Source organism: Ambystoma mexicanum, chromosome 8 (genome assembly GCF_040938575.1).
Source record: "Ambystoma mexicanum isolate Mex_15411 chromosome 8, UKY_AmexF1_1, whole genome shotgun sequence".
Lineage (NCBI taxonomy): Eukaryota > Metazoa > Chordata > Amphibia > Caudata > Ambystomatidae > Ambystoma > Ambystoma mexicanum.
This window is the reverse complement of record NC_090929.1, coordinates 422,807,030-422,830,406: the sequence shown is the minus strand read 5'-3', so window position 1 is coordinate 422,830,406 and position 23,377 is coordinate 422,807,030. Positions and strand designations below refer to the sequence as shown.

Sequence of the window (23,377 nt, the reverse complement as noted above, 5' to 3'; positions counted from 1 at the left end):
GTGCTAAGGCACAAACAGAGTTGGCTGCTTTCAAAGCCATACCCCCTGAAGAAAACACTTTCTTCGCCCAACCGTCAAAACGCTTGTCGTCCCTATCAGGAGGGTTGGTAGGGTACGACGCCTGCTTTGCTGGGGCCGTAGCCGCCTGCTCCACCAAACTCTCTGGAGTAGGGTGCATGGACAAGTAGCCGGGGTCGCCACTGGCTGGGCGCTATTTATTTGGCAACGACTTACCCACTGCCGGGAGACTCTCCGCAGCAGTCCAATCCGCCGCCACCCTTCTTTGCAAGGCCATATGGAATGGCAGTACCGGGTTGGTTGGTGGACCTTGGTCTAAGATATCTGTCAGGTCATCCTACAGAAAATCCACTGGTGGCGCAGACCACCCCAAGTACTCCGTCACCCTCGACATGAGACGCCGGTATGAAGACTCGGCGTGCGTGCCAGGCTCAGGCCTACCAAACTCAACCTCCGGAGAGGTGTCCAGACCACTGGCGTCGTGCAAAGACTGACGCAGGTCTTCCATCTGGCTATGCCCAGACAATAGTTCGTCAGGAACCTCATCACGAACCAAACCTTCATCAGACCCTTCATCCACCTCATAAATATAATCCAGAGGCTGTAATGGGGGCACAGAAAAAGGCACAAATACATTTTTCAATTTGGCCAGGGCCTTCCTCGGGGTTTCCACCGGTCTCCAAGGCACCTCCGATAAATCCTCCTCAAAAGGCATCGAGGGCGTTGACGGAATCGGCGTTGATGTCGAGCGTGGCGCTGATGGCTTCGACACAGGCCTCGAGGACGGTGCCCCGAGCGTGTCCTTCGACGGCCTCGGCGCCGATGGCTTCCTCGGAGACAGAGCTTGAGAGAATCCCTCGACGGACATGGTGCTGATGGCGTTGACGTATTCATAAAACAGCTCACAGGCTCTGACGGTCTCAAGGGCGTCGAGGACCGGGACCTGGAGCGGGCATGGCTAGAGCGATCCACCTTGTCCGATCGGGACCTCATAGGCGCCCGATGATCGCACCGAGCCGCCCGAGCCGTAAGGCGTGTGAGTGGTGGCCCTAGCACGTTCCCTGCCGGCTTCTTTCAAAGGCGTGGACGGAACGGAGACCTGCGATTAAAAAATCACCATCATCTCCTTACGAAATGCATCCCCTTCCGCAGGAGAGGAATGCTTGTTAGGACAAGCAACCCGCCATCTGGTGGAGTCCTCGGATGAGGACGGGGAAGGCAACCGATGACGGCGCTTCCGCGAGTGCCTCGAAGAGGCGGAGGAATGGCAGGAACCACTCTGGACCCGAGACCCCCTGGACTTACGCCGACGCGGAGAGTCACCCCTCGAATCGTCGGTCGAAAGCCCGGCGGGTTTCAACTTTGGGGGTATGGAAACCCTACCTACAGATAGCTTCTTCTTCCGCTCCCGCAAGGCCTTCGACGTTAACGACTGGCAATCATCACAGTCATCGGTGGCGTGGTCCTCGCCGAGGCACCAGAGGCAGACGTTGTGCGGGTCCGTAAGTGACATCTTGGAACCGCAGTCCAGACACTTCTTGAATCCCGACCGTGGGGTAGAAGAAGACGAAGACATGATATCTTCACAAAACACCAAGTTCGAAGAACCGATAGAATCAGAAGAACCGAGGCGTGCCGAGATCTCCGAAGCGAACACGTTCGCGGAAAAAACAGAACTGAGGCTACGGGCGTTGTGCGTCCTACTTATAACATCCTGTGACGTCGGCTCGACGGAAGCCCTTGAGGACAGCGTATCGACGTCATCGACGCAGGAGACGAAAATCTTCCGAAGCAGCACAACTATGGTGATTACCTGTCGTAGATGTGGAAGGAACCAATCCCCTTGAAGTCGAGTCTCTGGCACTACAAGAATGCAGGAAGACATAAGACCCAACAAGCTGAACAACAGGCTGCATGTGTGGAATAGATGTGCCACAGCCTGGTCTGGGGATGGATCTCGGACGAGCCAGTTGTCCAGATAGAGAAAGACATGAATGCCTTTCCCTTCTGAACCGAGCCACTGCCAGCAGTTTGGTGAAGACCATGGGTTCCGAAGAACGACCTAATGGCAGGACTTTCAATTGGTAGTGGCAGTGCCCCAGTGTGAATCTCAGGTACTTCTTGTGCCTTTTGTGAATGGGCACGTGGACGTAGGCGCCCTGTGGATTAAGGGAGACCAGCCAGTGCTGAAGGTTGAGGGCTTGAAGGATCTGGGCCAAAGTAATCATTATGAACTTGTCCTTGAATAAGTTCAAATTCAAAGGCCACAGAACCAGAATGTGCATAAGCTTGCATCCTTCTTCAGCACCAGAAAATAAGTTGTGCCAGCTCTTTCCTGGTACTCAGCGAGGTCCCGAATCTATGGACCTCTTCGCTAGAAGCTCGAACCTCATACGGCAGCAGAGGTGAGGCGGAAATTGCTGGTTGGCCTGGGGGATGGTCTGGAGGGCGTTGCGCAAAGGGGAGACAGTGTCCCTGATCAAAATGATCTGTAAGACCTAGGATGTTGAATGTGTTAAGAATCCACTTCTTGCTGGGAAATTCTGCCTCCTACCGGGGAAGTGTGGTGAAAGTCTGATTCACAGGGGCTTGGCTGCTGACGGCACATTAGAGGCTGACAAAGCTTATCCTTGGCCCCTGTGGGTTTTGGAGGTGAAGGGTCAAAACCCTTACAACTGCCCGTGGAGGTCACAGGGTGCTGCTGCGGAACCAGTAGGCTCAGAGACTTTGCAGTCGCCCAAGAAGCCTGAAACCTCTGGAGGGACTCATCGGCCACTATCCCAAACCTATTGTTGCCATCAAATGGCATGCCCAGGAGTTTGGCTTGGACATCCGGGCAAAACTCGAAGTCCTCAGCCATGAGTACCTCTTTAACACTGCTTCAGTGGCCATTGTCCTAGCCAAACAGTCGGCAGTATCTAGGCCTGATTGCAGGATCTGACATGAAGCCTCCTTTCCATCCTTTACCAAGGCTTCAAAGCCCCCCTGATGTCACCTGCAGAGAGGTGCTCCGAAGCCTCTGATATTGGGACCAAAGACCAAAAGAACATTTGGCCAAGGCACATGAGGAGTTGACGTATCTCAATCAAGCTGCCTGAACAAAAAACCTTTCTTCCCCAGGAAACTGGGCTCCTGCTCTCCTGCTCTGGGGGCAGATGTTGTCTCTAGGTCTGCAGTTGCTGCCTGTCTGGGGAGGCATTAGAAGGCAGGAATAGTGGATGAGGTGAGGCTGCTCTGTGCTTCTTGGCCAAGTCCTGGTCTACATTTGGGATTAAAACCAGTTTTTCCCATAAATGCAAGATTGGTGTTACAGCCTGTAGGTTAAAGGGCAGTAAGATCTCCTTTTGTGGACCTTTATACAGAAGGTCTGTCAGGTTGTACTGCACCATGGGGTCTAAAAGGTGCTGATAACCATAATGATACCATGATAACTCTACTCTCCCCCACCCCCCACGCCGCTCTACTCCCTGCTCTTCCTCTGGCCCTTCAGCAGCCACCTCTCCTCCCTGCTTCTCTGCTTTTCCCCTGTTCTCCGCTGATGAGGTCTCCAGACAAGTCCGATCTATGAAAGTCTCGTCCAAACAGATCCACCCCTGCTCCTCCAAAACCATTAAGGACCACATTGACTCCCTGGACGACTTATGCAGCCACTCCTTCGCCACAGGAGTCTTCCCATCCCCCCTGAAGCACTCCCTTGTGCACCCTCTTCGTAAGAAACCCTCTGCCGACCCCTCCTGCCCGGGTAACTATCGCCCAATCTCGATCACTCCCTTCCTGGGCAAACTCCTACAAAGGCTGGCCATCTTCCAGCTTAATCTCCACACTGAATCTGTTGGCTGCCTTCACGACCATCAGTCTGGTTTCAGAGCTGCCAGAAGCACGGAAACTGTTCTCCTGAACATCTGTGAAGACCTGCTCTCCAACCTTGATTCCAACACCCCCTGTGTCATCATCTTACTTGATCTCTCCTCTGCCTTTGACACAGTCAACCATGCCATCCTGCTCAACCGTCTCCGTGATAACCTGGGGATCACCGCTCAGGCCCTGGCGTGTCTGACTTCTTTCCTCTCTGATCGACCCTCACAGGTTCAACTTGTGTCCTTCCTCTCCTCTATCTCTACCTGTACCTGTGGTGTTCCCCACTCTCAACCTCTCTCCCTGGCTGTTCAACCAATACCTGGCACTTCTTGCCCACCGCATTGCCGCACTCTGCCCCAACTTCCAGTGCTATGCGGATGACACTCAGCTCATTTTTAGGCTTCCCTCAGCCACCTCTTCTCAATCTCTCATCTCTGACTGTCTGTCCTCCATACAGGAGTGGTGTGCCGCCAATGATCTCTGCCTTAATGCCAGTAAGAACCGAGATTCTCCTCATCCGCACACCCGCTCCCTCCTTTCCTGTCACTCTCTGGCCGGCCTCTCTTGGCCCTCTTCCTACTCCCACCTGTGAGGCCAAAAACCTTGGGGTCATCTTCGACTCCACACTCTCCTTCTCTCCTCACATCTCTGATGTCTCTAAGAAGTTTCACTACCAGTTGCACCTCCTCAGAGGTATTCTTCCTTTCTTCTCCTTCCCCCAGAAGCTCACCGTCTCCAGAGCTCTGGTTCTATCTAGGCTGGACTATTGCAACAGCCTCTTTCTAAATCTGCCTGCTTCTACTCTCGCCCTCTGCAACTCATCCAGAACAGGACTGCGAGATTTGTCCTGGCCTCAAGCCCAGGGATCGTATCTCTGCAGTTCAAAACCCCCTGCATTGTCCACAAGGCCTTCTGGGGCCTGGGGCCTAAATACCTTCAACTCTCGCTTCCTAAATATCTTCCTTCTCGAGCTCTTTGCTCATCCACCTCCAACTCCTTCCGGGCCAGATGCTTCTAAAAGCAACGAGTTGGTGGTAGATCTCTTCCTTCGGCTGGGGCCTCCCACTGGAACAGCCTCCCTGCCTCCCTGAAACTTGAGGAGAATCATCTCGGTTCCAGAAGCACCTCAAACCCTTTCTCTTTGCTTCTGCTTTTTTCCCTCCTCTCCTCTGCTGACTTCCTGGCTGATACTGATACTGCACTGGTTACCTGGCCTCCTGCTGATCTCGGGCCCTGGCCCCCTGCCTGCCAGTCGCACTCCTGCACTGCCCTCCTGGCAACCCCTGCACTTGGGGACTGTTTCTGTATCCCTACAGTGCCTTACCAGCACTTGACACCTGTTGTCTGCACTTACCACCTGCTGGCTGTACTTTTACTTTGCTGTTTATCTTATTATCCCATGTACTGCACTGTCCCCTCCCCCTCTGCACTTCCCTCCTTCCCCTTCCGATGCACGTGCATGATCTGAATGACACCTGGCCTAGTAGGATCTTTGGTCTGTCTTCCCTCTGTTCCCCCTCCCTTGCCTCGTCGCGCCTTGAAACACTTGTGTATAGGCGCATTATAAATGCCATAACCATAGGAAGCTATTAGGCATTGATAGGAGGTCAGATGCTTACCAATTTAGGAGCAGGGGCCCGTCAAATTCTGGTGAATTGTCAAGACCACTTACATCAGCTGCAAGATCCACGTAGTCACCTTCTCCATACAATTCCTCGGGGAAATCCATGACTTTCTTAAAGCAAAGGGGCTCCAACCAAAAGGGGAAGGAGTCACCTGCCTCGCCATAAAAGTCATCCATTCGGAACACAAATGTTCCTCTAAGGGGCAAAGTAAACTCCTGAGGAAGCCCAGCGCCAGGGGAGCCGCAAAGAGTGGAGTCAGGGCCGGATGACCAACGCCGGGAGATGGAGTTGTTTGGTCCTGCAATGGAGCCTTGTTAGTTTTAGCCATGGCCAAGACCAAGGGGGCATTGGTTTTTGCAGAGTCTCTGCCGAGTCGTCCAAGCACGGTGGACTCCAACAGCGGGGCTGAGGCCGAAGCTGCCGGGCCTTGGCTAAGAAGTCGAGCATCTTCAGCCAAAAGGACTCCCATCCCTCACAGGTGGGTGATTCGCTGGGGAAAGGTAGCTGTGATGCCCGAACCTCAGAGGTGTCCTTGGAGTGGTGACTCCTTTACCTCGGGATGAAAGTAGAATGGTGTTTCGAAGACCTGAAGAGGGAACAAGATCTCTTGCAGCGATTTTAATTCTTCATGTACTTGCAGACTTGGAATGGTTTGTTGTGCTGCGAAAGCAACCGTGAACGTCTCTGCTTGTTATCTCTCTGCATGTGCAGAAATGTGATCAGTTTTGCTGCCTGCAAACAAAGTGCTTTGGGGTCCATCGACTGGCAAGACATGCAGTCCTGCATGTCGTGCTCCTCTCAGAAGCAATACAGGCAGATCCTGTGAGGATTTGGGTCGATATATGACACCCACATTCGTTACAGGGTTTAAAAGCCAAGGACGTTGAAGTTAGGAACAAAAACTTTAAAGAAAGTGATGTTCCTGAAGCAAGGACATTGCACGGATAAAAGGAACTAAGGTCATGTGGTGCAGCACCTAAATAAATAATGGCCTGATGTCATGTCAGGTGTGGGCCTCATAGAGGCGTTGGACAGACACAATGCAGTAATGTGCCCACTGCTGGCGTTTCAGAAGAGCAGCTCTGCTGGGAGATATCAAAGATGAGGAAGGAGTCCATTAGAAATGAGGCTCTACACTTTAAAAGTCCTTCCCTTGCTAGAAGTTATGGGTCTTACAGCCCTAAATGTCACAAGTCCCAACTGAGCCCTTTGCAGGAAGGTATGAGTCTTTCGAATAGGCTGGACAATTGTGGCAAAGCCAACAGGCAGTTGTAAGTGTCTTAAAAGTTAAGAAAAAAGGAAGTAAAGTTGTTAGGAGATCCCGGTGGCATCCTTGACCACAACTCCACCGATCACAGTCAGGCAAGGGAGAGGAAGGAACAAGTTACTTACCTTTAACTGTTGTTCTCCGGCATGGGTCTGGCATGGATTCCCATGCTCGTGAATATTCCCCGTCGTCAAGCTAGAAATCCTCGGTAAAAAAAAGAAATCAGTTTAATTTCTGAACTGTCTTTCTCCTAACAACCAACCACTGAGCTCTGGGTCCTACTGCCCCCAGCCAGTGACTGCCCTCTACCTAAGCCCCTCCTCTGGCAGCTATCTTCCGATTTAGTAGCACGTAAAGTGGCATTATGACCAAGACAAGCAGCAGAGGTGTCGGAGAGAGGGTTTGCATGTGAATCCATGCCAGACCCATGCAGGAGAACAAAAGTTACAGGTAAGTAACTTGAGCCTTCTCCAGCATGGGGTCTGGCATGGATTCACATGCTCATGAATAACGAATACAAAGCAGTGCAAAATTACACAACCACCGTGGGGGTGGCAAGGCTCAACAGAAGTAATGAACTCTTACCTCCTCCCTGGAATCCCTGTTCGCTCAGCAGAACTTCGTGAAGGTATGCGTGGACCTCCACGTAGAAGCCCTGCAGATGTCCAGCAGGGGCACACCAGACAGGAACGCTGTTGTTTCAGCAATCGTTCTGTTGGAGTGGGCTCTCGGACGGCTGGGCAGCAGTCAATTCGCTAAACCTATGACAGTGTGTGATTCAGCTTGAGAGCCACCTTGAAATGGAAGCCTTGGACAAGGCCTTCCCATGGTTCACAGGACTAAATATCATAAACAGTTGTAAGGTCTTCTGAAAACTCTTTGTGCGTGTCACATAGAACTTCAGGGCATGAGTAACGTCCAGCGAGTGCAAGGCCCTTTCTACCGGTGACGAATGTTTAGTGAAAAAAACAGGTAACACCAAAGGCTCGTTGCAGTGGAATTCTGACGGAACCATCGGCATGAAGGAGGGGTGTGTACGCAGCGCCACCCTTGATTCGTGGAAAGTCAGGTACGGTTGCTTGCAGGATAGGCCCTGGATCTGACCTACCCTTCTGGCAGAGGTGATGGCCACAAGGAAAGCCGTTTTCCACGAGATAAACTTGAGTGGGGCCTGATGCAAAGGCTCGTATGGGGCCCCCATGAGCCTAGTCAGAACCATGTTGAGTTCCCACGCAGGGGCAGGAGCCTTCACCGGCGGGAAAGACCTGCAAAGTCCTTTGAGAAACTCCTTGATGAGTCGGTGGGACCAAAGTGAAGATCTTCCTGGTGACCTGGTGCAGCGGGAAACAGCCGCCAGATGTACATTGATGGAGGCATGCGCCAGTCCGGCCATGGCCAATGATAACAAGTACGGAAGGGTCTGTGGGGCCGTGACCCTTAGAGGGGTAATCTTCTGTGACTGGCACCACGTAGCGAAACGCTTCCACTTGTGACCGTAGCACTTCAAGGTCGATGACGCCCTGGCCTTGGCAAGGGCCTTCCTGCAGTCCGCTGGCAACTCATAACCTCCAAACTCTAGGGGTGCAGGAACCAAGCCCTCAGGCTCAGCGATCCTGGGTCGTGATGAAGGATTGCGCCTCTTTCTCTGGTGAGAAGATCCGAACCACTGGCAGCTTGACTGGAGGCGAAACTGACAGGCTGAGAAGGTCCAGATACCAAATCTGCCTCGGCCACGCCGGGGCAATCAGTATCATCTTGCATTGACACTGTCAGTGAGTTGATGACTCGTAGCAGGAGAGGGAACGGGGGAAACGCATATAGAAACAGCCCTTTCCACGGGAAGGAGAACATGTCCCCCAGGCTCCTCGGCTGGTGAAATCCGCTGGCAAACTTCTGCCATTTGGAGTTTGCTGCTGTCGCAAACAGATCGATCTGTGGTCTATCCCATTTGACAAATAGGTGGTCCATCTGATCCTAACAAATCTCCCACTCGTGGAAGGAGCGCAGTTCCCTGCTGAAGGAGTCTGCAATGGTGTTCTTGACTCCAGCCAGGTGGAGAGGGATGGGGAACATACCCTGTCCGACGGCCCAGCACCACAAGTCATGCGGCCCCCTGCTGCCTGATGTAAAACATGGTGGTGGTGTTGTCCATGAAGATCCTCACCACCTTGCCTTTCAGAGACAAGAGGAACAGCTTGAGGGCCCAGAACACTGCCCGTAGCCCCAGGATGTTGATATGATCCTTTTCCTCCGGCAGCCTCTGGCATGCATATGTCTGGTGTGTGCTCCCCAACCCTCCAGGGAGGCATCCGTCCTGATATGGGGAGTTTTAAAACCCTGCGCCTTGAGCAATGTTGGAGCAGACGCCCCACCATCCTATCGCCCAACGTAACTCTTCGTTGAGAGAGATCTTTTCAGTGAAGCTTCCGGACACCTGTATCCAGCGGGCGTCCAGGAATTCCTGAAGGGGTCGCATCTGCAACCTGCAGAGACGGACGAGGTAGATGCAGGACGACATCATGCCCAGTAACTTTGACGACAGCTGTTGCACCTTTCCTTGAATGGCTGCTAGCCTCTCCTCCTAGAGCAAAGTCAGGCAAGCCACCGTATTGAGCCTGGCACCTAGGAACAGTGCGTTCTGTGATGGCGTAAAGCAGGACTTTGGATAGTTGACAGAGAATCCTAGATCCGTCAGTAGCCGGACGGTCCTCTCCGTGTGTCCGTCGGCCAGCTCCCATGAGTGGGCGCGAATCAGTCAGTTGTCCAGGTACGGGTGTACGTGTTCTCTCGGGAGGACGGGAGGATAGCTCAGGGGCAACGTGCTCCCCTTGGGAGCAAGACGACACAGAGCAACACAGGTTCGATCCTTGGGTCCGCGCTTAGAAACCTCTGGGTATTAAGCATGTTATAAATAACCCATCATATCATATATGATTTGCAGATGTAGATGGGCCGCCCCTGGTGCCAGGCATTTTGTGAACACCCTGGGGGCTGACATCAAGCCGAAAGGTATAACCTTGTATTGGTAGTGTTGTCCCTGCACCACGAAATGTAGAAACTTCTGATGTTTTTTGTGAATGGGTACGTGGAAGTAGGTGTCCTCCAGGTCCAATGACGTCAAGAAGTCTCCTTTTTCCGGTTGGCTGAGCACGTGTTGCAACGTGACCATCCTGAACTTTTGGGACTTTAGGTATTTGTTCAGACGCCGTAGGTTTATAATGGGGCTCCAGCCCCCTCTCTTCTTTCTGACCAGAAAGTATCTGGAATAGACTCCGGAGCCCCACAGCCATTGGGGAACTTATCGCCCCTTTTTCGCAGCATGGCCCGTACCTCTTCCGGGAGCCGAGGGATGTGCTGCTCCTGACGGGTAATCCGAGGGATCCACGGACACCTGCATTGAAACTGCAGGGTTTGTCCCTGGGCGAGAGCGTCCAGCTGCTGGGGTGATCTTTCTTGACGAACCTCGTCAGCCAGCCTCCCACCCGGGTGCACGATTGGGGGCCCGACATCCCGGCCGGTTCAGGCTTGTTTCGGCGCTGGAGTCCTGCAGGCGATGGTGACGCTGTCCCCCACTACCGTAGGCATGGGAACAGCCTCTTTAGGCTTCCTGCATTGAGGATCTGGATGGCTGTTGGTACAATGTGGAAAGACGAGCAGTGCTGCTGGAGAGTGCCCAGGGAACGGACCGTCTCTGTGTCCGTTTTGAAGGCCTGGAGGGACTTGTCGACGATCTTCCCAAACAGATTCTCTCTGTCGAAGGGCATATCCAGCACCTTTGCTTGGACCTCCTGACGGAAATTTGTGGCTTTGATCCAACCTTGGCGACAAAGTGTAACGCTCACCTGATTCTCGCAGAGGCGCCGGTCTTGACTGGGCGACTACCGTATCTTCAAAGGTGATGTGCAGCACCCGGTTGGCTCTTTGGGCTGGACCTCTGTGCCCTGTATGCCTGACGTGCAGAGTAAGATGTCTGCAGATAGAAAATACGGGGTTAATGAACTGGGGTTATTGGGGTGTCCTTATCTCTTCCTCTTCTCTCCTGTAGAACCCCACAGGTTAACGCTCTCACCTTAGGTAAGTGAATGCCGAGCTCTCCATCTGCCTCGGGGCAGGGTGCTGTAACCAGTTTCTTCACTGGATAGGTAGCGCAGGCCTCTTGACTCCAGAGGACTGCTGTCCGTCGTTTACTGCACGAACGGTAAGTTTCGAGTAACTCAAATGTCTTTAAAGTCTTTAATAATGATGTCTCTTGTTTTGCAGGGTTCCGGCGATGGCGGATGACGGGCTGAAGTGAGTTGAAGATGGAGCCCGTGTGATGAATAGAAGCGCCTGGAAGCACGTAAGTAAGCGCTTGTTGCCAGCTTCACGATGCGCTCTAACTGTCTTTTTATTTTGCAGGTACAAGTTCGGAGCGGCTGCAGGGTGCCGGGATACCCACTGGGTTAGATGTGGAAAGGAGTAATGGCACGTGAGTATTAAAGTTCCCCAATGTCTTTAAACGCACCTTGTTTTGTCTTTCAGATGCGGGATGCAGCGCTGACGGCCTCCGGAGCGTGCGAAGAGTTGGTAAGCTTTTGTCTTTCAGATGCCGGAATGCAGTGTAAAGACCTCCGGAGCGCACGAAGAGTAGGTAAGCCTTTGCCTTTCAGATGCCGGAATGCTAACCTGTTCTTTCTTGTCTTTATAGGTGTTGCTGAAGACTGGATTCAGGATGGTAAGCCTTTTTCCTTAGGCCCAGGACTGGATGCAGAAGACACGATGAGCGTTCTGCTGCAGAGGGTGCAGAATAACGCAAAGCAAGATTCATCCACCGGGTGTGGTTTAAATAGCCTCCTGTAGTGCTTAGGTGTCTCCTTCCACAGCCACGCCTAAGTAAGAAAAGAGTTCCTGGTAAGAAAAGAGTTCCTGCCTTCCAGAAGAGTTCCAGTGTTCTGAATCTAGGGAGTGGCTCCAGCCCCACCCAACAGGAAAAGTAGTTCCAAACAGAAGAGGATCAGAGGCTCAACTGGCAGGCAAGTAAGCAGCATGGTCTGCTGCAGGTAAGTCCACCCAAGCATTATGAGCCCGGCGCTTCCAGCGCTGGGACTGGGCATATTTATGAGCCTGGTGCCACTGGCGCCAGGACTGGGTCCAAAAGGTCCCAATTGGGACTGGTTGGCACTCGGAACCTGGGTTATGGATCTGCTTCCAAGGGAGTTGGGAAAACCCTGACCTTTTGGAAGCAGAGATCATGACAGTACCCCCCCACAAGGCCCCTCCCAAACCGGGCTTCTCCGGGGGTTTTGGCTTGTCAGGAAATGTTCGGTGAAATCTTTTGATTAGGCGAGGAGCGTGGACATATTCAGCAGGTTCCCAGGATCTCTCTTGGGGGCCGTAGCCTTTCCAGTCAATTAGGTAGAATAGTTTAGATTTGGAGATCTTGGAGTCCAGAATGCTTTTGACTTCAAACTCGAGTTCTCCATCAACTAGGATAGGTTTTGGAGATTTGGTTAGTCGGGTTTGAGGTTGCACAGGTTTTAATAGAGAGACGTGGAAGACCGGATGTATCTTCATGTGCGGGGGCAAGTCCAACTTGACCGCTACTGGGTTTACTATGGTAGTGATGGAATAGGGACCAAGGTATCTTGGGTTGAATGTGCGTGGCCCTTTTAGAGATAGATATTTGGTGGATAACCAGACTTGATCCCCTACTTGATAGTGAGGGGCTTCCTTCCGATGTTGATCTGCTCCTTTCTTGTATTGTTCTTTAGCCCTTTGAAGGTAAGAAACAGCTTCCTTAAAGGCTTGGGTGATTGTAGAATGCAGGTAGTCTACTGCTGGTGTTTCAAGATCTTGGAGGGGATCCAACTCCGAGGTTCGAGGGTGACTGCCGTACAAAAGAAAAAACGGGGTTTTCCCAGTTCCCGAATGGACAGAGTTATTGTAGGCATACTCGGCTATCCAAAGGATATCTTTCCAGGTTTTTTCAGTTTGTTGCAGCATGCAGCGTAAATACTGTTCCAGAGTTTGATTGGTCCTCTCGGTTTGTCCGTCGGTCTGAGGGTGGTGACTGGTCGATAGCCTCACATCAATTTGAGCCGACCGACAGCAACTTCGCCAAAAATGAGAAATAAATTGACTACCTCGATCCGAAATTAGAACCGAAGGAAAACCGTGCAGTCGGACGATGTTTTTGAGAAATTCTCGGGCCAGAGTTGCTGCTGTTGGCAAGCCTTTGAGCGGAATGAAATGCGCCATCTTGGAGAATAAGTCCACGATTACTAGAATCGTATTGTATCCGGAGCATGGAGGTAGATCGGTGATGAAGTCCATAGAAAGCGTATGCCAAGGGCGAGGTGGGATGTCAATAGGGCGTAAGAGGCTTGCTGGTCTTTCCTTTTGACTCTTGTTTTGGGCGCATACTCCACAGGACATTATAAAGTCTCTGATATCTTTTTTCCAAGACGGCCACCAGAAGTAGCGCTTGATCTTTTCTGAGGTCTTGGCTATACCGGGATGACCTTCCATTGAAGAGTCGTGATAACAAGAGATTACTTTTTTCTGTAAATCTGTGCTGGGTAGGTATAATCGTTCTTGGAAATACAATAAGTTGTCCTTTACTGCAAAGTCCTTTCCCTGCAGATGCCAATTCTGTATGTCTGCTGGAGTTACAAGTTGCCTGGCTTTATCCTTAACTTCCTCTATGGATTCTGTGGCGATTACACCCAGAATTCTTTGTTCGGGAATGGTTGGTACAGGTTTAGGGTTGATCAAGTGTTCTTCCACTCCCATCCGAGAAAGGGCATCGGCTTTACCGTTCTTTGTACCAGGTCGATAGGTAATTATGAAGTCAAACTCGGCAAAGAATAATGCCCAACGGAGTTGTCTAGAGGATTGGGCTTTTGCGGTTTTCAAATATTGCAGGTTTCGGTGATCCGTAATCACAGTAACGGTGTGTCGGGCCCCCAGCAGATAATGCCGCCAAGCCTTAAAGGCAGACTTGATAGCCAGAAGTTCCTTGTCAGTAATCGTGTAATTGACTTCAGGAGGCGAGAATTTGCGGGACCAAAATGCCACGGGATGCAACTGATTGGTTACCGGGTCCTTTTGTGATAGAACTGCCCCCATGGCAAGGCTTGAAGCATCAGTTTCCACGATGTAGGGGAGTTCGGGGCGAGGGTGTTTTAAGATTGGTGCAGAGATAAATTTAGTCTTCAAATCCTGGAAAGCTTGTTCCGCCTCGGTAGACCATTCAAAACGTTTGTTTTTCTTTAACAAGGCAGTGATGGGCTGGACTATTCGAGAGAACTCGGGGATATGCCTGCGGTAAAAGTTAGCAAAGCCTAACATGCTTTGCACACCTTTTACGGAGGATGGTGATGGCCATTTGAGAACTGCATCGACCTTCTTTGAATCCATACGCACTACGCCAGGTGATAATATGAATCCCAAGAATTCAACTTCAGTCACGTTGAAAACACATTTTTCCAACTTAGCGAAAAGTTTGTGTTGACGCAATCTTTCGAGGACCATTTTCACGTGTTTCCGATGTTCAGATTCCGATGAAGAATAAACGAGAATGTCGTCGATGTAAACAACAACACACACATCTATGAGCTCTCTGAGGACATCGTTCATAAAATATTGAAAGGCGGCCGGGGCATTGCAAGGTCCGAAGGGCATGACCTGATATTCAAATAGCCCATACTTGGTGCGGAAGGCCGTCTTCCATTCATCGCCCTCTTTTACTCGTACCAAGTGGTAAGCTCCTCTAAGATCCAGCTTTGTGTATATGCATGCTTTTCTGACTTGGTCCAGGAGTTCAGGGATCAAAGGTAACGGATATCTATTCTTAACGGTGATCTGGTTCAGGGAGCGATAATCGATACAAGTCCTAAGGTCTCCTTCCTTTTTTGGAACGAAGAACAAAGCTGAAGAGGCAGGGGACTTGGAAGGACGAATAAACCCATTTGCCAGGTATTGATCCAGGTATTGTCGAAGGTGAAGGTTCTCAGGCTCGGTGAGGGCATAAATTCTACTACAAGGAGGAGTAGATCCAGGTATCAGGTCTATCTGGCAGTCATAAGGCCTATGAGGAGGTAGAGGGTTAGCCTGCTCCTTCCGGAAAACATCTTGGTATTCTAGGTATTCGGGAGGTAACTGGGGAGTCTCTGAAGAAATTGCTGCCAGTGCAACACCAGGTGGAGGGTGACAAGTAGAGACACATTCTGGAAACTGGACCGTTCTTGCTCGCCAATCGATCAGAGGATTTGTTTCTCTAACCAAGGTATTCCTAGAATAATCTGGAACTGAGGGGCCTTGATCACATCGAACACGATCTTCTCATGGTGTCCATCTTGACTTACTAGCGTCACCTCTTGAGTGGTATGCGTTACTGGCCCGGAAGCTATCTCCGTACCATCCACCGTAGTAATGACGTCCTTTACAGCCTTGGGACAGAGAGTTAGATTCATCCTCAAAACCATTTCATGATCCACATAATTGCCGATGGCACCGCTGTCGACGTAAGCTTCAATTGCATGTAATCGATCCGGATTATCAGGGCTAATGAGGACCATAGGTATCACGAAATGCGAGGTCACGGAACTGGTTTTCACGCTCGGCAAGAGGACCTCTATTCTTGTCGGGCGAGGTCGTTTCCCTGCTCAGAGTTTGTAACTGTGGTAACTGCAGCTCCTACTGCCTTCTTGGCAGGTTTCACCGGACAATCTCGAAGAAAGTGCCCTGAGTTTCCGCAATATAGGCATAATTGCAACTGTTTTCTCCTTTCCCGCTCCCTTTGTGTTAGAGGACCTTTCAGACCCCCTATTTGCATGGGTTCCCCGGAGTCTACTCCTTTGGAAGGAGTTGGCGGTTTGGAAAATACTCGGGCATCAAACTTGGAACGATCGGCCTTCCTGTTCTGCAGTCTGTGATCTATTTGAACGACCAAGTCTATATAATCCGAACAGTCTAGTGGGGGATTCACTACTTCGGCTAAAACGTCTTTGAGCTCTCCACGTAGACCTCTATAAAACAGCGTAATCCTTTTGTCCTCAGGCCATTGAGTTTCCACTATTAGTCTATTGAAAGATGCAATATAAGCCAAAAGGTCTTGATTACCCTGTCGCAACGAAAGGAGCTCATTGTCCAAGGCCTGCCCCTGTGCATGTCTTGCGAACAGTTTTTCCATACTAAGCTGAAAGGCTTGAAAATCATGGAGAACCGGATCATCTTGATTAACTAGAGGGATCGACCAGTCTGCCGCATTGCCACTAAGGTACGAAAGTACAAAAGCTACTTTAGCTTGATCAGTTGGAAAGGCTGCTGGCCGGCATAAGAAGTGCAACCGGCACTGATTGATAAATACCGCAAACCTCTTTGGGTCACCAGAAAATCGTTCGGGCGGAGCCAGAGGTACATTCCCAGGTAGGTTGATCTGCACTGGATTCATAGAGGATGTTGAAGGAAGATTTGCCCCTGATGCGGGTAGCGGGGTCTGTCCGGCTTGTGACTGTAGCAATTGTCTAGCAAGATCATCTGTTCTCTCCTTGGAAATAATTAGTTCCCTTCTTAGAGCGTTCGTTTCCTGACGAGCTGCATGCACTTCTGCCCTTAGTTCCCCAAGTAACCGGGCTAGGTGGTCAGTATCCGAGGTTTCCATAGCGCCTGGGCGAGAGTTTTGCGGTAGGCTTTGCGTTCTGTAACGCTCACCTGATTCTCGCAGAGGCGCCGGCCTTGACTGGGCGACTACGGTATCTTCAAAGGTGATGTGCAGCACCCGGTTGGCTCTTTGGGCTGGACCTCTGTGCCCTGTATGCCTGACGTGCAGAGTAAGATGTCTGCAGATAGAAAATACGGGGTTAATGAACTGGGGTTATTGGGGTATCCCTATCTCTTCCTCTTCTCCTCTCCTGTAGAACCCCACAGGTTAACGCTCTCACCTTAGGTAAGTGAATGCCGAGCTCTCCATCTGCCTCGGGGCAGGGTGCTGTAACCAGTTTCTTCACTGGATAGGTAGCGCAGGCCTCTTGACTCCAGAGGACTGCTGTCCGTCGTTTACTGCACGAACGGTAAGTTTCGAGTAACTCAAATGTCTTTAAAGTCTTTAATAATGATGTCTCTTGTTTTGCAGGGTTCCGGCGATGGCGGATGACGGGCTGAAGTGAGTTGAAGATGGAGCCCGTGTGATGAATAGAAGCGCCTGGAAGCATGTAAGTAAGCGCTTGTTGCCAGCTTCACGATGCGCTCTAACTGTCTTTTTATTTTGCAGGTACAAGTTCGGAGCGGCTGCAGGGTGCCGGGATACCCACTGGGTTAGATGTGGAAAGGAGTAATGGCACGTGAGTATTAAAGTTCCCCAATGTCTTTAAACGCACCTTGTTTTGTCTTTCAGATGCGGGATGCAGCGCTGACGGCCTCCGGAGCGTGCGAAGAGTTGGTAAGCTTTTGTCTTTCAGATGCCGGAATGCTAACCTGTTCTTTCTTGTCTTTATAGGTGTTGCTGAAGACTGGATTCAGGATGGTAAGCCTTTTTCCTTAGGCCCAGGACCGGATGCAGAAGACACGATGAGCGTTCTGCTGCAGAGGGTGCAGAATAACGCAAAGCAAGATTCATCCACCGGGTGTGGTTTAAATAGCCTCCTGTAGTGCTTAGGTGTCTCCTTCCACAGCCACGCCTAAGTTAGAAAAGAGTTCCTGCCTTCCAGAAGAGTTCCAGTGTTCTGAATCTAGGGAGTGGCTCCAGCCCCACCCAACAGGAAAAGTAGTTCCAAACAGAAGAGGATCAGAGGCTCAACTGGCAGGCAAGTAAGCAGCATGGTCTGCTGCAGGTAAGTCCACCCAAGCATTATGAGCCCGGCGCTTCCAGCGCTGGGACTGGGCATATTTATGAGCCTGGTGCCACTGGCGCCAGGACTGGGTCCAAAAGGTCCCAATTGGGACTGGTTGGCACTCGGAACCTGGGTTATGGATCTGCTTCCAAGGGAGTTGGGAAAACCCTGACCTTTTGGAAGCAGAGATCATGACACAAAGGCAGACACTGTTCCCCATCTGCTGGATCCCTGTGTTGTCGACGTCCAATGCCACTGTGATGTTGTAATCCAACGCCACTTCCCCTTACTGGAAGAGCGTGATTGCCTCCATCTTCTTATCATCGGGTAGGACCTCCAGAATCATCCCTAGCTTGTACCAAAACTCCCTGACGTACATGGACAAGGAACGCCAGTGTGTTGGTCGCTTTGATAGTGAAAATCACCTTCTTTCCCATGGCGTCCATTCTTTTCCCCTCGCTGTCCGGAGGGACCGAAGACGATGAGGATGGGTTGGCCAAACGTTTAATAGCAGACGCCGATTCCACCTAATTGGGTGATGGCTGCGACCTCAGGCACTTGGGTGCGGCACCCTATATTTCTCCTCTAGCCTATCCCGCTTGGCTGGAGCTGAGCAAGGGTTCTTCATGAAGGCCAGGCCCTCCTCCCAAACATTGTCCAGAATGTCGCGCATTTGATATAAGAAGCCCTCCTTCTTGGTTTCCTCATGCGCCAGCTGGAATAGCTCGGAGGCCCTGGCGATCATGGAGTGGAGCAATCCCACCTCATCCGGTGGGGACACCCTGTGTGGAGCATCAAAATGTGGCGATTTACCATCCACTGCGACGATGTCTTCGTCATCGTCAGTCGTCATGGCTGTATCCATTCCCATACCCGTGTCTGGGTCTGCTGGGGGAGAAGGGACCCGACATGGTGGAGGAGGTTGAAACGGGGACGTCAGATGACGTGTCCTCTTCTTAGCTGGAGGCTGATTGGGGACCTGGGGGACCACAGGTACCGGAACCGGAGGCATCCTCATCTGGATCTCTGACACCAAGTTGTGTAGAGTTGACAGAATATCCAAGGAAATGCCCCTTGACCAAGAAGGCAGAACAGGAAAACTAGGCCCTTCAACGTCGTCCTCCTCTTGCAAGGAATGTTGATCTTCGTCATCTGTGAACGAGACCTCCTCTTGAACCGGGGCCTGGCCGATTTCACCCCTTCTGATGTGCCTGCAGACTTTGCCAAAGTAACTGCGGCTGTGTCGCGCCTAGGGGGCACGGACACTTTCTGAGCCGTGGGAGCTACCCTCGCAGGATCAGCACTCGTAGCTTTCATAGTAGTAGTAGTCGTCGACGGAGTCGCCGACGAAGTCTTAGCCTGTGCCGGTTGAGCCTGCTTGGGCTGCTCAGCCTTCTTCTCTGTCCACGGCTTCTCGGATTTCTCACGTAGTTTAGCCAAGATAGATGACTTCCTCTTTGAAGAGGAGCTTGATGGTAGGCTGGCAATGGAGGCGGAAGGTGATGCTGATCGTACCCTATCCACTTTAAGCCGGCTTCCGCGGCGAACCTGGTGGACTCGGGCATGCGGTTCTTGGACTTATCTTGGGCCCCCATGGATGAGGCACCCTCAAAGGACTTAGAAGACCGCTCCTCGGACCGTCCAGTCCTGGGTGAGGCATGACCCTGCTCAAAGCACAGGTCAGAGGCCTTGGCGCTAAATCATTCCGCCAGCCTACTACGCTTGTCCTTCGTTGTTTTCTTGGAGAAAGCGAGTCATATCTCGCACTCTACTTCCTTGTGGTCCGCGTGCAGGCAGTAGAGGCATTGAAGGTGCTTGTCCTCCACAAACACATTCCGTGGCCCGCATTTGGTGCAGGGCCTGAAGAGGGACCGTCCCTCCTTGTTCTCCTCCGTCATGGACATAGGGCGCGAAGTAGGCCCAAAGGCCTAGTAGAATCTTCGATGATCTATGCCCTTGATGGGCGCAGAATTTCACAGACAACGGGCCCCCGCTGTCGACAGATGAAGAAAAGAGAACACAGGCTTCTTTGAAACAAAAATACAACTTTTTCCATCAAAAACACAAACAAACATACAAATAGCCTGGAGAGCAAACTCGAGGACTCCCAACACTGAAGCGTGCAGTAAAAATCAGAAGATGGCTGCCAGAGGAAGGGCTTAGGGAGAGGACTGTCATTGGATTGTGACAGTATGGCCAAGAGGACAGTGATTGGTTTAGGTGAGAAATACCGTTTTTAAGTGAAAGTCAAACCTTTTTTTTCTTTTATCGAGGATTTCCAGCCTAACGACAGGGAATATTCATGAGCATGTGAATCCATGCCTGACCCCAAAAGGAGAAGATATCCTCCAGAAATTCCTGGCAGAGCTCCCACTCGTGGGAGGCCGAAGGTTGTGTGCTCAAGGCATCGACTGTGACATTCTTTCTTCTGGCCAGATTAGCCACCATCAGAGAGACACTGTTCTCCAGAGCCCAGAACCACAATCGCATTGCTTATCTGCACAGAAGCAAGGACCCCACGCCACCTTGTTTGCTGAGGTAGGGCATGGCCACTGTGGGGTCCGTCAGGACTAGCCGAGTCTTGTGTTTCGCAGAGGGGAGGAAAGCACCCAAGAACTACCTGATTCCCCCTTAACTCCAGCAACTTGATGTGTTCCAGAGACTATGCGGGAGACCACAGTCTGCTCACTGTCAGATCCGACAGGTGAGCACCCCAGCCAATCAGAGATGCATCCTGGAATAACGCTAACTGCCGCCAAAGTCGATGAAACAACACGCCTCTCAGCAAGTTTTCCCATATGGCCCACCATGCAAGATCTTGAGCCACCTGGTCTGAGACCTGTAAAAGGTCTGACATGTGGCCCTGAAACTGCAACCATTGGCAACGTTCAAAACCACTGAAGCGAAATCATGCGCATCCTTGCCTCCAGGACTACCAGGATGCAGGAGGCCATGAGGCCCAAAAGGCGCAGGAAAGCCGACGGAGGGACTTGCTCCTGGGATTGGAGGACATTGACCATTAGAAAGGTGTTTGCCACTCGGTCCTCAAGTGGGAAAACCCTGCCCACGCGAGTGTCCAAGACTGCTCTGAAAAATTGGACAGACTGGGACGGGGTAACCGGAGACCATTTGACCTTCAGGGAAAAGCCCAGACTGTAAATAGAGTGCATTTCAGGAGCAGATGCTTCGACAGTAGATCTAAGGAGCGAGCCTCCAGTCCCGAGGCGAGCCGCCACCACTGCTAGCAGCTTGGTGGAACCCCTGGGAGCCGAAGAAAGACTGAATTGCAGGACCTTCAACTGGTAGTGATGTTGGCCCACCACGAACCTCAGGTATTTCCCAGTGCTTTTGATAATTCAGCACGTGAAAGTAGGCATCCTGAAGGTCCAGTGAAACCAACCAGGCCTGTAGATTGAGGGCATGCAGAATCTGAGCTAGTTTGACCATCTTGAACTTGTCCTTGTGCAATAACAAGTTCAACAACCCCAGATCCATAACGGGACGCAGGCCCCTGTCCTCCTTCCACACCAGAGGATAGGTGGAGTAACCATATCCCCTACCCGTCTTTTTCCGATCATGGTACCAGCTTGACTGCGTTTTTTCGACAGAAGCTGACGGCCCTTCTCCAAGAGGATGGGGTTCGGCGACTAGCGTGGTCTGGGGTCCATGGTCCAGAGGCAATAACCCTGTTGGATGACTTGTAAGGCCGAAGTGTCGGATGTGGTGCTCGTCCATTCCAGGTTGAACAGCGGCGTTGAGTGGCATAGCCAGTCATGCTCACTGGGGTGCGGTGGAGAAGGACAAAAACCCATGCCTGGAGACGCCAACTGTGCAGAGGGCTGTTGCAAAGCGTGCCCCAGGGAAATAGCTGTTGCCTCGATGTCTGGACCTTCAGGAGGGTGTCATCAGCCTTTCGTCACAATCCCAAAATCGGCCTGTTGGCATAGGGACTTGTGGCTTGATTGGAGGCTGCACTGGCGGCTGGGGAAATGGTGAAAGCATTGGCTACGGCACTGCACTACATTATTCAGAACCCAGTGTCATGTTGCACCGCAAATGCACAGCAGGCTGCATTTGTCATCTCTTAGAGCCGGCAAAGCTGCCCAGCCACAATTCTGGTGCTACTAAACCAGTACGGTGAGCAAGTTTGCTGTTTATATTCTCTTGCTGTCTATGTGAATTTTGATCTCTGCTACGTTACTACAGACTGCTTCTTGCCTGACCCTCATATTGCTGTTCACTCAAACTCTATCTACGCTTTCCCTAAATGCTGTGTCTTTTGTTTATCCCTTGAACTGTTTTGGTTGCATTAACTTTGTGACTAATTTTCTATCCTGTTGCTGGAAAGTTCCTATCTTTCCTTTGGAGTTACTTTTGGAGCTTACCATTAGACTTTGCCTCATGAACTGTTCTGTATTCCTGTTTACTTCCATGGATCTGTGTGTACTTTGGTGACATTATAGATGCGCCCTAGTTCCGTCTGGGTATAGTTTTTCCAGTGCGTCCTCGTGCTGACGGGTTCGGCTGGTTGCATTTTCTTACATCTGGATTGGTGTCTAGCAAGCCCTGTGAACATTAGACTTTTGCAGTTGCATAAAAGTGGAAGGTATTTTCTATAGGTTCACTTCAGTCCATGCACGCATACCAGGTAGGCTTGGGATATTGGAGGAAGTGCTGAATCATTGTAGTTATTGGTGTCAAGAACATATACTTACAAGGTTTGTGTTTCTTCTTGCAGCTCATTGATCGAGCACCTCCTGCCTTTTCGCCTGAGCCAATAAGTCCACCATTTACTTATTCTCATAAAGGACTGTGCTCTCAGGGGAAAAGTCTCCCTATACTAGGAGGCCTGGTATCCTCATTGTAGCAGGCTCAGGCTATGTGCAGAGTCCTCCTTGTGGTAGGAGCCAGATCAGGACACCTTAGCTGCAAAAAAGGTTTTGGCCATTGAAGGACATGTCTAACAGCTTACCCTGAACATTGGCTGCAAACCCTGACATGCCTTAACACGCTGCTCGTGGCCCTGGATCTGCCCACGCAGTCCGCAGAGTCCAGTCTTGATTGCAACATTTGCCATGCCGCCTCCTTGCCATCAGTGACTAAGGAAAGGAAAACAGTACTCTGCCAGTCGCAACAAGACACAGTGGGACCCGTTGGCGACGGAGCTGATGGAGCTGTTGCCTACAACAAAGGCTCCGAGGCCAGAGCTGACGGCGCCTTGGCGAAGATGTCCAACATCTTCAGGCGAAAGTTCTACCATTCCTCCGGGGCGAAGCATTAGGTTGGAAAAGGTACTTGTGCAGGCCTTTCAGGAGAATCTCTGGAGTGGTGACTTTTCTTTTTTCGAAGAGGAATGTTGATGCAAGGACTCACTCGGGGAGCAGGACCCTTCTTTGCACGGAGCCGCCCATTCTTCTGAACACCAGACCACGTTGTGCAACCTCTAACAAGCTAGCGGAGCCTGAACCTTTGCCTTGTGGACGAACGTGAAGAGTTTTGTTACACTATCCCCGTGGGCCTTCAGGCACATGGACTTGCACAACCAGCAATCCTGGGTGTTGTGGTCCTCCCCTAAGCAATATAGACAAATCCGGTGCGGATCCGAGACCGACATCTGCTGGCCGCGGTCTGCACACGACTTGAAGCCCGCGTCCTTAGACAGAGTAGCCATGACAAGCGTGTTCCCGATTAGCAAACAGTGCATGGAAAAAAGGAACTGAGGTCACGGAGCGTGACGCCACTATATATACTGGCCTCTATGGGCCTCATTACACGGTAGGCGGTAAGGGATTACCGGT

General features: G+C 51.4%; 1 protein-coding gene across 4 annotated transcripts in view; it reads right to left on the bottom strand.

The window, feature by feature from the left end:
* MTOR (mechanistic target of rapamycin kinase) overlaps positions 1-23,377 on the bottom strand; it is a 2,476,747-nt gene that overhangs the window by 303,889 nt on the left and 2,149,481 nt on the right. The gene's annotated exons all lie outside the window — the stretch shown is intronic.